The 15,179-nt window shown below is 34.7% G+C and overlaps 1 protein-coding gene and 1 pseudogene across 5 annotated transcripts in view; one reads left to right on the top strand and one right to left on the bottom strand.

Annotated features, from left to right (window-relative positions):
* The window catches only part of ADD3 (adducin 3), a 112,247-nt gene that overhangs the window by 16,130 nt on the left and 80,938 nt on the right, over nt 1-15,179 (top strand). The gene's annotated exons all lie outside the window — the stretch shown is intronic.
* On the bottom strand, nt 1,514-2,008 carry LOC120609109 (ATP synthase subunit f, mitochondrial-like; annotated as a pseudogene).

Raw genomic sequence — 15,179 nt, 5'->3', positions numbered from 1 at the left:
TTAGAAATGTCAAAAGAATCACATGCAGAATCATTTGATTTTGCTGTGTAAATTTAGTGGAGAATCCAATCCAGTAAGACTTTTTGCACATTTGCATAATAAAACAACTAATATAAGATTTGGCTGCCCTAATGTTTTTCATAGCTTATTTACAGGCACGATGGCCATTTTTGCTTGTTTGTTTGTAGCTCCCTTTAATAAGACATGTACCAAAGAGGGTGTTATAGTAGGACATAGTGATTTTATAAATAGGTGGAAGGAAGTACCACATTTGACAGAACTAGCTTCTAAAATATTGTGGTGTAAAATTTGCTTTTGTGCTTAAAATTTTAAGTATTAAATAATATTTAAAATAACATTTATTCAAAAGTAACTTAATAAAATTAAAAATACTTTATGGTCATAAAATACAATTAAAAGTTTAAAAATCAGAAATGTAAAGAGCACTCTCAGTGAGTTTTTTAAAAGCAAGAATGATTTTATTGACTTGGTTTCTAAGGTAAACTTACTATTTGAGCCACTTTTTTATAAAATCAATTTCATTTTTAAGTATTTGAAATTAATTTTTGAGTAGGAAATATAAGGATATGGAACAAAATCCAAAAAGCACAAGAGTATAACAGTGAAAAGTAAGTTGTCACCCTATCCTTGAACCACTCAGCTCTCTTCCTTTCTTGTATATTATTCCAGAGATATTTTTCATTGTTTATTTTTAAATTCCTGTATCAAGACTTTGCCTCATACACCTGGTGGATAAATTGCTGCATAAGAAATATAGCTTTAGGCCCAGAACAACCTGGGGAAATAGCCAGCCCTGTCCTCCTAAGTATGGTTTCCAGCTCCATTATGTCTTTTTATTAAAGAGTATGTTTTTCTAGCTTCCCCTCCACTTAAGGCAGAGGTGTAGTAAGTGGGAGATGGTAATTGTAATTGTCTTTCACTCATATCTTACCCTAGACATTGACATAACTCTTATGAAATGATGCATGCTTACAAAGCAAATTCCAGCTGAGAAGTGCTCCCAGAAAAACATCCTCTAGTAGGGAGGGCAAAGAAGGGTTCAGGAATGAGCGGCCTTCTCTGTGTTTGTGCATCTACCCTGTAATGCCAGCTAGTAAAAATTACTTTCAATCTTTTAGTATTGGGCATTATTTTGTTGACTCTGCCTTTGGCCACCCAACAAATCATAAGATTTTCTCCTAAACTTTGGGATTATGTGATGCTAAATTTACTGTTACTAGACTCAGTTTCTTATCTTTTTCATGGTATTTAGAATGTACTTACTGTGTGGAAACTATAAATAATAGTCATATTCTTTTTTGGAGGAGCAGGGAGTCCTTCTTTAAAAATTTACAATGTATTTTTTTATTTTTGTACCAGTCATCTTTTATTGGGCATTATTCTCAATTAAGATAAGAAATAATTCAGTAATATTGAGTTCTTCAAAGAGTGGTAGCAGGCAAAGAAGGTCATGGTCAGGAATGCAAAGTGTGCTGTCCTCCTTGGGCCCTCTTCAGTGGTACTTGCATAGCCGCTTATGTTTGAGCTCCTTGTAGGAAAGGTAGTAGTTGAGAAGCATGTAAGCTGCCAGCACCATAGAAACAACAGCATGCTTCCCTTCTTCACAGTGACATACCTGTAATACTGGTAGTAACCTCTTTGAAATACTCCAACACTGCCTTTAGGGGTGAAATCTTGCATTAGTATTCTATTCACCTTAGCCCCTATTTTAACATCCATGAGTTTCTTCTTCACTGGTACAACTGATGCCATCTCGGAGTCCTGGGTGTTTACTGTCTTCCAGTATTTTTCTTTTCTTCTTTTTCCCAGTATTTTTCATTGTGGTAAAAACACATAACATTAAATTTACCATCTTAACCACTTTTAAATATGTAGTCACTGGTAATAAATACCTTCATAATGTTGTGTACCCATCACCACCATCCATTTCTAGAACTTTTCTCACCTTGTACACTGAAACTCCATCATTAAACAATAACTCCCTATTCCTCCCTCCTGTATTATTGGATCAGAAAAATTGTTTTAAGATCAAGGTTTTGGGTGATACAAAATCTGTTATTCTTGTACCTAATCAAGATTATAACTTGAAACTATACAGGTCTGTACTATGTAGTAAGGTTATGATTGACATTGAAGCCTCTGGAGTTGAGACCAGGGGCACAGAACCTGTAGCCTTCGACACATCTTTTAAAGTAAAGAGCCATATCCTCATTATAATTGGCAGGAACCTCACCCCTCAGCTGTGCAAATCTACGTTGTTGGGTCGGAGAGGAAGTTTGATAATTATGAGAGAGTTAGGAATCTGCAAAGTGGTGCTAGGCGACTTCTGCCTCCACCACCCAATAAAAAGGAAGTTTCCCCAGTAATAGATGTAGGGGCTCTCCAGGTTTGCAAATCTCTTTGGATGCTAAAATTCTTCCTTTGTGAATCATCTAGGCTTTCCGTTATGAGTGGAAGTGGAATTTTCTGTAAACTTTAAAGTTGGGAGAGTCAAATGGGAGTGAAAGATGGGGATGAAATCTAGACTCATAGAACTTTAGAAACCCCCATCTCATTTTATGTATGAAGGGCCTGGTCCGATTAAATGAAGTGACATGTTCAAGATAATATGTCACTTGTGGCTGATCTAGACTCACAACTGTCGTTCCTGACTCTCAGTACTGTATTTTTTCTACTTTATCACATTACTAGCCATCTTAACCCATTCATGCAGTTCTGAGGTGGGAGAATTCACCAGACACTTGACCTTCCCTAGAACATGATTTAGACTGAGAGACCTCAGTCCCTTATGGATTTGAAGCTGCTTTTCAAGAAATAGTACCTTTTTGTTTTTGTTTCTTTAAATCTTTTATCGAATTAGGGAAAGTTTTGTGAAAAATTCTTTAAAAAATCTGGAACATAATGAACTTTCTTGTTACCTTGACAAAAAGCTATGCTGGTCCTCTGTATATTCCAGTTTAGCATGCTCACCACTGAAGCAAGTCATGTACATGGTAAATGTTTCTGACATGTTTAGGAATGTTAGATTGAAATTTCAAACTAGTTGTATTTGGCTGCCTTAAGTTTTCCTTTTGGAAGAGAATATATTATTTTAAATGAGAAACAGTTCTACCTTCCAATGAAAAGGAACATTTTTAGGTCATTTGTTTGAGTAAAATAGACTATAGAACTTATGGCCTTAATTTTCCATTATTTTCAACTAAATGGGCCATTACATAAGGCACAGTGAAGGAAGAAATCTGTCATATTAGAAATGTTAGTGTTTTAATCTAATTTCTTTTTTTTATTAAGCTTATTGGGGTAACATTGGTTAATACAATTATATAATTTTCAAATGTACATTATAATTTGTCATCTATATATAATCTAATTTCGTGATGAAACTCATTTATCAAATAAGATTTTTAGCTATCAAGAATGTATTTTATTTATGTTGCATCATATCAAGGGCTTTAATTAGAATCTATCAGATTTGTTTTTATTTTTTTTAATGTTTTGCTATGGTGTTTGGTTCATGACAATAGTTTTAGAAGGCAGTTCTCAAGATAGCATGGTATTTTCAAAATAAGGCCTTTTTAAATACATCCTATTATTATGGTAGGGATCTAAATAAAATATAATTGCTTTTGATCTTAGTATGAGGATAAAAGATGTCTTTTGAATCTACTTTAAAATCAGTTTTAATGGGAATAGGTCCAAGATCAGGTACTTACTGGAGAACTTTGAATTCAGTGTTTTATTTATTAAGTTGATTTAAACTGTTTGGAGACTATGTTTCATGGCGACAGTTTATATTTGAAGCCTTGTAGGTCAGTTTTTGTGAAAACTGTGTAACATTTAAGTTAATATCAATATTTTTTAAAAGCTTCTACTGGTGCTTTTTTCTAGATTTTGGTTTATAGAGAATAAAATGTCTATTAAATGGAAACTTTAATTACCTGAAATTTCTTGAGTCCTCTAATGTGGGAGGACCAAATGTTTAAGAACACAAGTGGATTTCAGGGCTGTATTGGAAGCAGTAACCTCCACGTGCATCCTGAAGTCAGTGCACATTGATACAGTATCTTCCGTAGTCTTATGTACTTAGAATCAGTATTCAGAATGAAAACCCTCATATCTTCTTTCAATTTTATTTTTTAACAACCATTGACATACAATATTATGTTAGTTTCAGGTGTATAACATAACGATTAGACATGTATCTGCCTTACAAAGACCCTAATATTGTGTACAAGTCTTAAGCAGTAAAGATAAATATGTCCATGAAAGTATATGAAACCAGAAGTTAGAGTGATGGCTTTTAAGATTGGGAGGGGGGAGAACATGGAAGAGAAGACTACATTTGTTTGGCTTATTACTATAAGAACTGACACCTATTTGTCATTTCTTATCAGAATAATTAATAACATGGGTTTCCCCAAGGTGTTTTTCTTTTGATCATCAACTATATTTTCTTTTAAGAGGTTTAATCATAAGGGTTTGGGCCTTGTGTTCAGGGATGACTTTGATAGAGGTGGATGGCTTTTGTACAAACAACCTGCATAGTTTGATTTGAAGTCTCATAGGAAGGCCCTAGACTACTACTGTCCCCTCCCCAAAAAGACATACGTAATTTTAAATTCTCTAGTAGCCACATTTCTAAAAAAAAGAAATGTGAGAAATTAATTTTAAAAATATATTTAACATGATTTAAAAATATTATCTTTCAACATGTAATCACTATTAATAAAATATCGATTTATTGAAATATTGAGTCAATGAAAAAATAATGAAATACTTCACTTTTTTATATGCCAACTCTTTGAAATCCTGTGTGTATTTTACATTATAGCACATATCAATTCAGACTAGTCACATTTCAAGTACTCAGTAGTCATATGTGACTAGTGGCTACCAAATTGGAGAGCACATCTTAAAACATCTTTCTCTTTTGTCCCACATCAGTGTTGAGGAGTCTTCCACTAGATGTTTATTTTGGGGGACTAAAGTCTTGCCATTCCTACGTGTACTTTTCTATAATTCAATGGAAAATGAAACATTTCAGAGAGAATAAAAACATTAAACCATTCTCTATCATGATAGTTTTAATAATTTTTTTGCCTTTTTAATGTGATAACCAATAATTAATACTGCTAAAGAAATGAAAATGTTTTTGAATGAGAACTTTAGAGGGCAAATTCAGTTGATTGTGCTTAAGTGAGGAGAGCTGAGCTAGAAAGGAAGAGTCAGCATTGAGTAGTCCAAATAAGACAGGTTTTGCTATCAGACTGATTTAGAATCCTATTGGCCCTGAGCAAGTTACTTAACTTCTCTGAGCCTTTTTACTTTATTTATATGTAGAACTGGGATAAAACTATCTCTTAAGTTGCTATGAAGATTAAATAAGATTACATATATCAAGTATGTCCTATGTATTCGGTACATATGACGTGCTCAGAAAATATGTGTTGAATAAATAAATGATTGTTGTTTATTTACCCCTTCCACTCCCAAATCCCTGCTTCTGAGAAAGGAAGGGGAAGGAGGCATACCTAAAATGAATGTTGAAATATAATAAGACAGCCCATTTACTGTATTGACTAGGATTCAGTGTTTGTCCAGAATAAAGTAGTCCCTAAGCATTGTGGTTAATTGGGATTTTAATTTAGCACCATTATCTGAAAGGTTCACAAAGTAATGATATGAAACAGTTCATACTCTGCATTGTTTACATATTAAGAGATTAATTTTACCAATTTTATTTCAGTATACTTATTCCATTAATCAGTAAAAATAGCATCTGCAAATGTTTCTAAATTTGTTTCAATTATTTAAGTGAAAAAATCTCAGTTACTAAAGATAATTCTTTTCATCTTTTCCTAGATAGGATAAAATGCGTCATTTTTCCATTTCTTTAAAAGTTTTATCACAGGGGCTATTAAATTTGGAATTTAAACATGTTTTGCATCTACTTTGGAAGGCTAGCCTACTAAGTGATAGTATACTGATGATTGTAAACTTCTGTGGTAATTGGAACTAAAGAAAACTTTTCTAAATGGAAGAAAAACTACCACTTTGTGACTTAACTTTACATTATAATGCAAAATACCTTTTGTTCTTATTCATGCATTAACATCATTTGTATTTTTAGATAGAATGGGGACTTATTATGACATTAGCTATATGGCGTGATGGTGTGTGTTCTGAATCTAGTTTGGAGGAGGGAGTTTTCAATCATACACATATATTTGATTTGCTATGCATTTTGAGAAGTTTACTTGAAAATTTGAGACATCATTGAAATGGGAAAGCTTGGAGTTCTGAATAGATGATTAGATTAGATATGAACTTTTCAAAACTTTATACTCATGCAGTGTGTAGGCTGCATGTATGGTAATGCTCTTGGAAATCGGTCACATTTGAAAGTCTAGTTCTTTGCCAACAGCATCTCGTTGCACTTTACATTATATACTTTGAAAGTACTTTTTGAATTGCAAAAAAAACCCAAACCATATGACATAGACTTTTCTTACCTGATTGAACGTTGTTTACAGTTGCAGTTGAACTTTAACAAACAACATAGCCAAAAGCATAATTGTCCAAATGCATGGATTATCATGACACCTCAGAGATAAAGGATTCTTATAATTTTCAGCTTTCTGAAATTGTCCAGACTTTTACCTTATGCTAGTAACCCCTCTCAGAGGTCTTATTATTAAACACTGTAGAATTTCGAAGGTCCTGACCTGATTGGAATACATCCTACTAATGGGCAATCAAGAAATGTGATTGGCAGCTCCCTGCTGCTCTTACTGTATATATTTTTGTCATAGCTGACTGTGAGCTTTGGATATATAGGTATGACTATAGTATTCTAGGGCTTAGCAACCTCAAGAAGATTTGTGAGATGAATTTAAGTGGCATGGATCTAAGCTAAACTGTGAACCAGGCAAATACATCTTTGGTTTTCTTAAGAAATCCTTCTCAGCACCTCCTTTTTAGCTTTCCTTTGCTTTATTTCCTCTTGACTTTCTAGGTGGCTAACTGGTCTCAGATAATTCTTGTCGAAATGTTAGCTGATAATTTCACTGCTTTTTCAGAGACTTTTGTATTTTAAAAGTAAGATCTTTTAATAACAAGGCTTTTAAGGTCCCTCGCAGAACTGTGGAATAACAAATATTAGGGTAGATTCTTTGGACTTAGAACAGGTTTGGTGCCAGGATTGTAGAGCCCAATTGTCCAATACAGTAGCCACTAGCTGCTGTAGCTCTTGGCCACTCGAAATATAGCTAGACTTTATTGAGATGTGCTAAATGTAAAATACATACTAGATTTTTAAGACTTAGTATGAGAAAAAGAATGTAAAATAACTCAATGTTTTATATTTATTACAGGTTGAAATGGTGATATTTTGGGTTAAATAAAATATATTAAAATAATTTCACCTGTTTCTTTTTACTTTTTTTAATGTGGCTACTAGAAAATGAAAAAGCATTTTTGGCTTGTGTTTTATTTCTCTTGTACAATGGTGTTATAAAGACAAGAGTTTATGTTGTGGTCTTACTATTGGGAGTTTGCAGAGGTTTGGGAAAATGCTCCCTTGGATGCCTTAGCCACAGTGAGTCCAGCTGACTTGGCTGGGCCATGTTGTACTACAGGGCTGTTTTGAGAGCTATTGCCAGCAAGCTCTAACTCTCCTAATTCATGAGGTAGTTTTTTAAAATTACTCCACCCACCACCTCTAATTGTCACTAACTTCTGACCAGCTTCTTCTTTGAAGACAGGTGATTGAAAAAATTAAATGTATAGCTACTATTTATCGGGCATCTACCATGTATCAGATACTGTGCCAAGTACTTTAAGTAAAATCTTGAATACTCACATAAAATATCGAATCCTCAAACAGTTCTGCAAGATTGATAGAAGATAAAGAAAGAGATTCAGATATATCGTGATTTTTGCCCCGGGTCAGCTAGTAAGTGGCAGAATCAGGATTCCAACCCAAGTATGATTCTAGAGGCATTGTTCCTTCTGCTATATTATGCTCTCCTCCTGTTTTCCAGTAACTGTGTGTGTCCTTTAGCACAAAGCAGAGTGCTATATATGAAGGGGTCTCTTGCCAAATGGTGTTGACTGATCGTTGAGTTGTTTTCCTTTGTCTTGGTGAATGACTTCAGTACCCCTCAGTCCAGGCCACACTGTTCCCCTCTCTGGTACCTAGTGAGTGGCCCATTAGTGAAGAGACTTTTTGACAGCCTGTTGAACAGGATAGATCATCTAAAACCTTCATGTGAAAGAGTATCTTTTCCACCTTGAAACTCAGAGTATGTTTCAGATACCTTCAGGAAGAAATACAAGAAGGATCTCCTTCTCTAAATGCCAGGAATATCACATCTTAGATTTCAGAGACCGGCCATAGAAGGAAAGGGCTTTTTATAGACAAAGAGGGTTGAAGTAAAATAATGAGATAGAATAAGCATGTTGAGCTGGATAAGTCTTGTATAATCCTAGGTCATCTCTTAATGGCTGTGTCCTTGACATTATTGCATTAAGACTAAGAGGAAAGAGAAGTAGTCCATATGTTGGCATGCTGGTCTGTAAATTAGAGTAAATGTAATCACAATTCATGAGTGCTCTGGGAAGTTGGATGCTGCATTTACTCACCACTGCCTTTACTTAGAGTCAAGCAGATGGTGGCGACTGGAACGATAAGGAGAGAAAGAAAAACAAAGATTCAAAGAGTAAAGCTAGAATGGAGGTGGGCCGCAGGGAGATTTGGGCAAGTTCAGACTGTAAAGCTCTTTTTATACATATATATGCACATTATATTTATAATAATAAAAGCTATGTAAACTGTAAAATACTATTATTTAATGGAAGAAACTCTGATGTACTAGACAGAAAATAAAACTCCTGACTAGGCAGTATGGATTCAGTTTTCCTAGCCCTACTGTTACCCTAACCAGGTAACCTTAGGAAATTATAGAATCAAAGATCGTAATTGTCTTTCTCCATATCTGGCCTTCCTTCATGATCTAATAAGATTGTGATGACTTTGAAACACTTTGTGTGTGCCTCTGTGCTGTATACATGCTGCTGCTGTTTTTAATACAATTAATTATTTACTCGTCACCTGGAGTACTGCCTATATGAAACTTCATTGCGAGGGAAAAATGTATACCTAAGAGCACTCACTCACATTATGATTAAAAGAACTTAGAGTTAAATTAAACGGCCAGCATAAATAGGGCTAATTTGGCTCTCATCCCTAGGCTTTATAAACGGGACAGTGGCAGCCTTGTGGATGAAGGAAATGTGGACCCAAGTACTTGTTTAATTTAATCTTTCATCCCTTTAACCCCTTTTAAAACTTGACTTTTGTAAGTTGGTTATATAATGCATGAGCACGAAAGCACACAGATGGTGTTTCTCTTTTAAGTGAAAAGCCCTATTGAATAGCTATTTTTTACAAAAAGATTTGATATATTCATAGCAATAAACCTGGTTTGCATTTCTTTGAGGCTCATGGTCTTCAACTTCCGACCTGGTAAAGGGTTGCTATAACTACCAGATGTCAGTCTTTCTTAATCCAGAGTTAGATGCCAACAGAATAGATGTAAGCAGAATTAAGCACAGAATTTGAAGTATTATTTAAACTGCTCATTTATCAAATTTAGTATAAAGAAGACACGTTGAATATATTCACTTTACAATTGTTTGGGTCTCAGTGCAGTCCCAGAATGCATTTTTAATTTGCGTTCCATGTTAAATTCCGGGTACAGGGAGATTTTGCCAAGTGCCAGTTTGAAATTTACTTGGGATTCATCCAGCTGGCAGATCAATTTTACTAATCAGATGAGTCCATTTCTGGGGAATAGAATTTCATAGGAGCAGTGTTCTTATTTTTATAGTAACTATACTTCAACTTTTAATTTAGAATTCTCATGGGCTTTATTAAAATGCATATAGTATAAACATTGTAATATATATAGTGCAAATACTTCATGCATTTTCATACATAATAAGTAACAGACACAATAAGTTCAGCGTGCTGTACTCATTTGTTTTTCATTTCTATATTGAGTTCCTGGGATCACAACTTGCTTCCTCCATAATCGCTATGAACAAGAAAGATACTGAAGTGGAGATGGGTTAAACCTGATAACTCTAGGCAACTAACTGTGTAGAATAAACTCTAATACTCCGAGGTTAGCAGGCAGGTAGTCAAAGACCACTTGGCACAAATGAGGAAGAATTCAGACCTCACAGGTGGGGATTAGACCTAAAGAACTAATATGGGTCCTTTGTAAGATTAACCCTGTGTAAGTGTAATACATTGTCATTTTCACATTAGAAACCTCATGCCCCAGCATAGCATTTCCCACAGTATGTTTTGCAGATCATTAGTTCTAAGAGATTTCTCAAGAAAAGCAGTTCCAAATACGTTTGGGAAACTACTTTCTGCACTCTTTCTCATAATGTATATTAGCATAACAGAGATTGAGAAGTATTGCCAAGGACCAGGTTTACCTTTAAAAAAAATTCAATGTATCTCGAATTAAATATGTCACATAGACCAAGGCAATCAGTCTCTCTAGTAAGATGTATTAATAACCTATGAAACTCTTGTTTCTTAGAATACACTTGGGGAATCAGTGCCCTTAAAAAATATTAGCAGATCTCAGAGTTTATTTTTGTGATTACTTTTTTTTAATCACAAATAAAATTATATTTGGCAGTTACAGATATCTCAGCCTGGAGGATATAATGCTCATGTTTAAATTTTTTCTTTTAAAATCTGTATTATAAGTCAGTTTTACATAGAAATGTTCATTTCTGTGGAGTATGTCTTTAAATTTATATTGATGTTATCTTTGGGGGGCATTTTGTGGTTTTTGTAAACATAATTTTCCTTATTTAAAAATTTACACTTACTATGGATAGGCTAGAAATTTTTTAACAAGCTATTTTCTAATTTAAATTATATATTTTTCAAGAATAAAATAAAACATAATTGTTTTAAATTCAACTGTTAGGTAAAGAGACATTTTAGTAGCAGTTTACCTAATCTGTAATTGTTTTCATTTGAACTGGAAAGAAGACCAGAGATTTCAATAACCCAAGATACTGTCATAATTAATTCTATTTCGAGACTGTCAACTTAGTAACACTCTAAGCATAAACAAATTGCTTATCTATACCGAAGCCTACTATTTATATTCTCTAACTTGAATATACATCAAGGATTTTAAGCATTTCTTTGCTTTCCATGAATTCTTTAAATGTGACATCTGAGAATGGTTTTTAAAATGTTACAGCTAAATGTGGATCTTGAATCATCCCCAGGTTGGAAAACTGGAAAGTTATGTCATATTGTGAGTAATAGAAAATACTAAATATATTCAAGCTTCTAAGTTTGAGCCAGAGCATAAATTAAATTAAATCAAAAAAGCTTAACCAGCCATGTTTCAGGTTTTGGGACATGTAATGTATAAATGTAACTTCTTACTGGAAAAGAAATAGTTCTTTTACCATTAACCACCAAACCAAACCATGAGACAATGTTTTATTTTCAGTTGTATTTGGAAGACCATGTATCTGTTAGCTTTGGCTTGCCTTTTACTGAATAACTAAAAATGGTCTGTTTAATGCTAAGTAGTATTTATGACTAGGCCATCAAAACCCAGATGGAGTTGAGGTGGGGATTCTTCATACTAAACTATAAAATGAACATTTTTTCCTTAGCGTTATATTAGACAGTACTATATCCTTAAACTTACTCTTTTATGGAACATAACATCATCTTCTGGAACATATGGATCATCTATGGTTTCCTTTTTTTAACGGGTAATAACTCTTCTATTCCTTTTCCATCCCCATTCCCCAACCCCACCCCATCAGCATTGGAATTCTTTATACTTCCTCTAAGTTTTGATATTTCTCATGTGAACGTCTTCATTTATAGTTTAGAAATTACACCTTCCTTTTAAAAGTTGTCACATTTAAATTTTTTGATACAGGCGTACGTCAGAGGTGTTGCAGGTTCCGTTCCAGACCGCTGCAGTAAAGTGAGTTGTACTCTTTTTTTGCCGGCAGAGAGGCCTACCATCAATTTATTTTAAAAAAAATCTGTAAAGCGTAATAAAACTTGATATGCCTGTAGATGTTTCCCACTTTGTGGAGTACTGTCATATATATGATCTTCTAAATTCAAATTGGCTTTTTAAGGTATGAGAATATTCCATAGAGGGATAGACAGATCATTGCCTAGAAATGGAAAGTAGTGTCGTGACTAGCCTGCTGGAGTTAGAAGTTAGGTGAGGAAAAACAGACTATCCCTCTTCGAGCAACTGTTGCTTTAGCCACAAACAATACAGACTCTTTCTGTTATTTGACTTCCTACCTGGGCTATCGTGTTCTTTGCTTTCCAGAAGTGACCTAGTACTGAACTCTAAGGACGAGCAGGTGGGTTTTCTGGGGGATGGAGAGTTACGGAAACATCAGGTGCATCATAAAGAAAGAAAATGCTAGTTGGAAAAAAGAATTTTCAGAGACGTTAGGGGTTGTATAGTTGAGCTTTCTCATTTTGCGCAATAAGAAATGAAACATTTCCTGGACTTGCCCAAGGTCATAGAGCTAGTCCGTCACAGGTCAGTGGACACCGTTTCCATCTTGCCTCAAGGTTTATGCTGCTCTTTGACACTGGCACACAGGGAAGTTTTGTGGCACCCTCAGGTGATAACTAGCCACAAAGTTCAGCTTCTTCAGAAATTAATAGCATACAATATTTAGTTTTTAAATGATAATGTTTTTGTTTTCAGTGATTTAAAAATTTATGAAATTCAAAGAAATTGACATAATAACATACTGTGTGCATGTGTGTGTTCAGCACTATTTTTTAAAATAATTTCTTTCTGACTGTAAAATAATACAAGCTCATTGTAAAATGTTTAGAAAATATAGATACGTTAGTAAATAAAAACCAGCAATAAACCACCTAGAGATAGCCTGTTATCGTTGGGTAAGCTATCTGTGCTTATAAAAACATCTCCAAAATTCAGTGACTCAATGCAGCGATTTACTTTTCATTATTTTCAGTTCAGTGTGGATTGGGAGTGAGAGGGTTTGTCCTGAGACCCAGACTCATTCATCCAGTGGCTTCATCCCCCAGGCCTTCGAATCCTGCATTTTTACAGCAGCCAGTAAGTGAGGGAAGAGAGAGACCATGAAGGAATCCATGGTAGTTTTTAAGAACTAGCACCCGACCTGGGACAGCAGTGTAAAAACAATTTTGTGTCTTGTTGTATTAAAACATTTATTTATCATTTGCCCCTAGTCATGAAGTGTTATTGGAATACTATGCGGCCCTTACGACTGTCTTATTAACTATATTGTTTTTAAACATATGTGCAAGATAGCTTTTGTGCTCTAGCTGCTCTTTAAAAACTCATTCTCTTTATGCCCTCTTTCTGAAGGTTCGTGTGTATGTTAAAATGCTTTGTATTCCTTAACTCAGTTCTACTCCAAAGAATTTACCAACAATGCAAATGTAAAAAGTTATATGCATAAGGATGCAGATTATATCTATAAAATAGTAAAAAACCTGAACATGTTTAAAAAGCCTGGTCAAATAAATTTTGGTTACTACTTACGATACTGAAATACAATGCAGCTATTAACAATGATGGTTTTTAGTTGCTTAGAAGGATGTCACAACAAGTGAGACAAGTAGGTTATAGAGTAGCATGTGTAGCAGGTAAAATTGAATATATGAATGCATGTGTGTATGTGAAGGGATTGGTATCTTTATGTTTGTATGAGGATGTTCACCAGAATGTTAACAGTGATTGTCTGAGTTAGATTTGTGGTGATTTTTTTCAAGTTTTCAAAAATGTTTTAGTAGTTTTTAGTTTTAACTGTGAATTATTTTATAAAAATCAATAAACTTAGTGAAATTATTAGAATATAAAATGTGTTCTGTTTATTTACATGCTGATTTATTTAGATTTTCTCTGTTGTATGTTTTCAGTCTCAAAGTTATACATTCTTCTAATTATTATGGGACAAAATTATAAAGTCACATTCGACCTGTAGAGAAAGTCCCAGTGTACTGAGAGCTCCAGGTTCTGTATGTCATGATCTTTTGCCAGTGAAGAGCAAGCTTAAATGCTGAACTTCAGACATCAGAACTATGTTCATTTAGGGACTGTGAGCCTTATTTCATAGTATATTCTTGGGCTATTGCTATATTCTCTTACTGAACTATTTCTTATAGTTATTGTCATGAGTTCCTTCTATTTATTTACTACTGGATCCAAACCTGTCCATTATATATTTTCTTAGAAAATGGACTTGGTCTGTAATTATAGGTAAAATGTGCATACAGGACCTGAAGTAACTCCAAGAGCCCATAGTCATAGCCCTTCCCTCGGCTACCTCCCTTCTTTTCCTTTCCCCAGCCCTTCCTCACCTTTCACAGGTAACAGGTACCCAAATACTTTTTATGATTCTGTTTTTTAGTGTTTAGGCTTTTTTCTTTGAAAGATGATATCTTACTCAAGTTCGAGAAATGCTGCTTTAAGGAATTTCTAGAGATATGTGGGAGATGGGGGAAGAATTTCTGTACCTCATTATTTATAAGAGAAAAGCTTGCATGAGCACTGTCTAATGTTAAAATAAGTAAAACCCAAAACACTATATTAATTATTGCTGTGTAACAAATTACCCCAAAACTTAGCAGTTGAAGACAATAAACATTATTTCATAATTTCTGTGGATTGGGAATCCAAGAACAGCTCGGCTGGGTGGTTCTGGCTCAGGATCTTCCTCAAGGTTGCAGTCAAGCTACTGGCTGGGGATTCAGTCATCCGAAGGCTTGACTGGGGTTGGAAAATCTGCTTCCAAGCTCACACGCTTGTTGTTGATGTACCTTAGTTCCTCACGAGCTGGAAAGCCTCAGTTCTTTGCCACATAAGCCTTGCCACAGGGCTGTCTGAGTGTCCTTAAGACCTGACAGCTGACTTCCCCCAGAACAAATGAGTAGGTTGTGTGTATATGTCTGTGTGTGGGGCGGCGGGGCCGGGGGGCAGGTAGATTTGTCAGAGGGAGGGAGGTAGAGAGAGAGAGGGAGGGAAGGAGAGAGAAAGGGAGAGAGAGAGGATCCAAGATGGAAACCACAG

Source organism: Pteropus medius, unplaced genomic scaffold (genome assembly GCF_902729225.1).
Source record: "Pteropus medius unplaced genomic scaffold, Ma_sr-lr_union100, whole genome shotgun sequence".
In the NCBI taxonomy this organism is placed as follows: Eukaryota; Metazoa; Chordata; class Mammalia; order Chiroptera; family Pteropodidae; genus Pteropus; species Pteropus medius.
This window is presented reverse-complemented; position numbering and strand designations above follow the sequence as displayed.